Below are 5,062 nucleotides of genomic sequence, written 5' to 3'. Positions count from 1 at the left end.
CTGGGAAGTGAGCTCGACAGCGATGAGTTAGGAGGAACTGTGCCCTGTATGGACTTTACGGTAAACTGGGAGTAATGATCTCTACACCAAAGGAATGTGGGGATGATTCAACGATGTTGTGCATGTAGCGGACTTTGCACAATTCTTGGCAACTAGTAGGTGTTTCTTAAAGCTCCTTAGCTCCCCCTGCAGGCAGACACTTCCACCTTGCTGGTGGCCAGGTAGGTGACTGTGGGTTACCTGTATGACATGAGTACCATGTCTTTGTGTCCCTGCTGCTTAATCTCTGTCTACAGCTGTGTTGACCAGCTCGGTCCTCCAGCTTCAGGAAATTTTCTGTGCCCAGCAGTGCACTGCCTTTACCCGTGTGCTCCCTCCCATCATCCTTCCCAGACACCTTAGGCTTTCTCCAACCCCTCACTGATCCTTGTCCCTTTGTTTTTAGGATTTGAGCTCCACAGAAATTTTTATCACATTTTAGTGTGAATGCAGGTTCAGAGAACTGGTTTTCAGGTCTCTGGGATTTGTGTGAGAGAATGAGCCCAATAGTATTAAGGCTCTAAAGCCTGGAGCTGGGCCTTGACTGGGGGAAATGCGAGAACACCAAAGATAGACTTTATTAATTTCCTTACTTTGCTCCTGACAGTAGATTGTCCCCATACCATACCACTAAACTCATGGATGCACAGAGATTTCTTACCTGTAGGGTCAAATAGCATCCCTCTTCCACAGGAGCTTAGGATTGAAGGAGAAATCCATGAAGTGCCTTCCCCAAGGCCTGAGTTAGAGGGCAGAGCCACAACAGAGTCCCCAGACCCCTTCTCCAGTCTGCATCTAGCAAAGCATGGTCAGGCTGGTGTCAGCCTCAGCATCCAAGAGCAGAGTGTAGCACTTCCTGCCTACCTCCCCTTTCCTCCTTGTAATCATGTAACCTGGCTCTGTCTTTAGTCGGGGTAGTAGTGGGGGAAATTTTCAAAGTCATTGTCAGGCATCAAGGAAAGGGGCCAAGGGAGCATCTGAAGAGATTGCAGGACTTCAGTGGTTGGGACAAGAGGCTTTCGGCAGGGAGGACAAGGGGGTGCTATTTATACTAGGTCTTGAAGGGTAGACGGAGAAGTAAATGTTTTAAATGGCTGAGATCAGAGGAAGAGCTTCCAAGGAAAGATGGACAAAAGGAATAAGGAGGTATGTTAGTTATGTGCCTCAACTATCCACATGCAAACAAACAATATTTAACATGATTGTCTGTATTTTCACACTGTTCCCATTATCTAGGTCCTGAATAGTTACTTGTTTTCCATACCCCGAACCTAATTCTGCCCTCATCATTCCACTATTTAAATTAGTTGATACTGACATGTTTAGAAAAGTACCTGACACATAGTAAATATTATAAGATGTCTGTAAAATAAAAGAACTATCTTATTTCTTTTGTTCTGTTCTGCAATAGAACAAATTTAAACCACCAAGTTCCCTTTCTATAGCACAGTTTTATTTCAACCAGGTGCCTGCAAAGGGAAGACGGATGCCACCTGGGGATCAAAGCATCCTCAAGCCCCAGAGGTGGGATATCATGGCAAAGCTTCAGGAGAAAGCAGAATTCATCAGAGCAGGAGAGCACGGTAAAGCAAGAATGGGCTTCAGTTCAAGACAATGCCCAGGGACTGTCTAGGGCCGAGAGAGTTGGTTAGGGAAGAGGGATAGCTCTGTAGCCTCTTCTCATTTCCTTGGGCTTTGGTGGTCCTACTGCTACCAGATCACGTGTCTTGTGGTTCAGGTATCTGATGTACTGCGGCGCCCAGACATCGCTGGGTTTGGCACAGAACTTATGTCCATTTTGGGTAAGAAAGCTGTGGAGCAAGAAGGAGAAGGATGAGAAACTGAGAGTCAGCAGCCAGGAGAGGGGCACATTGCACTCTACCCCATTCTTTACCCAGCGTGAAATTCCCCCTCCCTCTCTCTGTCAATGTGGCCCTTGCCGAAAGAGAGCACCACCCCTATGCCCATTTTACTGCTAGTCTCTCTCGTTTACCAGGGACTCAGTGAAGTCCCTACCAGGCAGTCCCCACTAATTTTCTCTTCCCCAGCTCCTCCCTATCCATGGGGACCAGCTCCCACCACCTCCCTGCAGGCCCACCTCGGGCGGAGAAGTCCCCAAGCGACCCTCGGCAACTTCCTCCTAGAATCTCAACCCCTTGCTTCTATCTGACAGGCCCTGCTGGTTCTCATCATTTGCACCCCCTTCTGTAGTTGGCTGGGGTTAAGAAGGGTGAAGCAAAAGGCTTATAGGAAACTCAGTTTTACAGTTATTGCTCTACTGAACTAATATTTATTTTAAAACCAAAGTAACTGCAAATAGCTCTCTGCACACAAACATGCCTGCAGACGTGAAAACTCTCGCACCGACAGATGCCATCCTGATCTCTCGCCCTGATGACCACAATATGTCCACTTGGTCTCTCCATTTCCTTTCTTCTCTTACCCCACTGTGACCACCTGAACATCTTCCACGAGTTTCCCATCGTATCTAGACTAAAATCCAAAATCCTTATAACATGTCCTGCCAGATGCCCCATAATTGGGCCCCTGCTACCTCCTGAGGCTCACCCTGCCCACCCTCTCTCTCTTCTAGGTACTCCATCCCCACCGACCCTCTTTGGCTCCTTCAGAGGCATTGTCGTCATTTTTGTCTCAGGGCCTTTGCACATGCTAGTCCCTCTCCTACGGTTTCAATTCTGCCCACTCTTAGCTGGCCAACTCCCACCTATCCTTTAGGTCTCAGTTAAATGATCCTTCCTTAGAGAGGATCTGTTTTAACCCTTAGTGTAAGTTTGCTCTCCAGTCATACAGTTTAGTAAAATCCAATAACTAATCCTTTGCAGCCCTTATCATGTTTTAAAATTATATATTTGTTACATGTGATTATCTCTAATATTTTTCTCCCTCACAAGACTGCCAAATAGTATTGGGTAGGTGAATTAGGAGGCAAACCCTTTGCTGATGGCCCAGGCAACATCTCCTGACCCCAAGAAGCTGGATCGGCAAGATTCTACCAGGTATCTCAGTTAGGGCTTGGCAATCTGTGGCCTAAGAACCAAATCTAGCCTGCTGCCTATTTTTATAAATAAAGTTTTATTGGAATACAGTCATGCCCATTTGTTTACATATTGCCCATGGTTGCTTCTGTTCTACAAGTACACAGCTGAGCAGATGTGACAGAGACTTTGTATGACCCACAAAATTTAAAACATTTACCTTCTGAGAAAAGGTGATACCTATGCTAGTATGCAAAATCTCAGGGTATCTGGCATCTAAGCTTCAAATGTTTCTCTTCTCAGCAAGACCAGTCCTGAAAGTTCCCATTACTCCATGACCAGTTGGTTCCCCACTCTGAACCTCCCTATAAATTTATGAAGCAACTCAGGGGCAAGATTTCTCTTCAAAAGTATTCCCCAAGCTGCATCCAGTGGCGCCTGGCTGGATAATGCCTCTCCGTGGGACGAGGTGAACTTGCTCTAAGTCTAGCTTTGTGCCTGCACATTGTGTCTCTTTGTGCTGTGTCTTCCCATCCTCTCACTCAATGCCTAATAATGAGGGAAGAAATAAGTCAGTGGATAAATGACTTGCAGGTGGCTCTACCAGTGAGTCATCAAATGGGGGACAAACCGGGATTGTACTGAGGGTTTTGAACTACTTTTTGCTTTATGGAAGTTAATAAATCTGCACTGTGTGAGAAAAGCAGTTAAACCGAGTTTTGCATTATTATTTTCTTTTGCTCTTAGTTTATTTCATTACTTATAGGGATAGGTAATTGTGTGCTTTTTCTGATTTTTTTGACAGGCTCTTATTAAATGGCCAGGAATTTGGGTTCAAAGATCTCTTTACAAAGAGGAAGAACCCTTGGGGCCAAGTTAAATTAATGTTGTGTTCAGTTCAAGCTGGCAGACCACCCACATTTAGAACTCCCCCAGCCCAAAATCTATTGAAATAATAATTTCGAAGAAACCACAGATAAGGAGTGCATGGCAGAGGGAAGATCTATAGTTTAGAGTTTTCATCAAATCCTTAGGGGATGGCTCTCCAGGGTCACCACAGCTGCCATGCCCAGAGGTTTCCTTCTGGAGTACGAGGCCCCCAACTTCAAAGCCAATACTTTCATCAGCCGCATCGGTTTTCATGGCTGTCTGGGAAACTCATGGGGCATTCTCTTCTCTCACTGTCAGGACTTCACCCCAGTATGTACCACAGAGCCTGGCAGAGCCACAAAGCTGGCTCCAGAATTTGCCAAGAAGAACATAAAGCTGATTGCTCTTTCAATATACAGTGCTGAAGACCATCTTGCCTATAGAAAGGATATTAATGCTTACTATGGCGAGGAGACCACAGAAGAGTTACCTTTTCCATCACTGACAATAAGTATTAGCAGTTCGCCATCCTGTTGGGCATGCTGGACTCAGCAGAGAAGGACAAAAGGGGTATGCCTGTGTCAGCTCCTGTCGTGTCTATTTTTGGTCCTGATACAAAACTGAAGCTGTCGATCCTCTACCCAGTTACCACCAGCAGGAACCTTGAAGAGATTCTCAGAGTAGTTCTCTCTCTCCAGCTGACGGTGGAAAAGATGGTTGCCGCCTCCGTTGATTAGAGGATGGAGACAGCGTGATGGTCCTTCCAGCTATCCCTGAAGAGGAAGCCAAGAGAGTTTTCCCTAAAGGAGCGTTCACCAAAGAAATACCTATGCTACATGGCCCAGCCAGGTCCCCCTGAGGAGTTGGTGCAGGAGCTGCTCACTTAGCACAGTGAGCCAGGAAACGTCAGTTGCCACTTATGTTTCTTACAACAATCCCATAAAAACTCCTGCTGTGACCACAGCCAAGGTCTTTAGGTTGCTATACTGCTGGATTATTAAATGAAAATGGCACTAAAAGCTTGATGAGATCCTTTGCTCTGTGCCTTCACCAGCATTCTACTCTATTTATATTTCTCAACACTCTCTGCGGGCTCCCTTTGAAATATATTCTATATTTGAGACTCGAATTTTTCTGGATCCCTGCAGGGTTTGGGA

General features: G+C 45.9%; 1 pseudogene; it reads left to right on the top strand.

The window, feature by feature from the left end:
• Positions 1-4,100: 4,100 nt before the first annotated feature.
• Positions 4,101-4,764, top strand: LOC107510856 (annotated as a pseudogene).
• Positions 4,765-5,062: the final 298 nt, after the last annotated feature.

Source organism: Rousettus aegyptiacus, unplaced genomic scaffold (assembly GCF_014176215.1).
Source record: "Rousettus aegyptiacus isolate mRouAeg1 unplaced genomic scaffold, mRouAeg1.p scaffold_m13_p_6, whole genome shotgun sequence".
In the NCBI taxonomy this organism is placed as follows: domain Eukaryota; kingdom Metazoa; phylum Chordata; class Mammalia; order Chiroptera; family Pteropodidae; genus Rousettus; species Rousettus aegyptiacus.
This window is presented reverse-complemented; position numbering and strand designations above follow the sequence as displayed.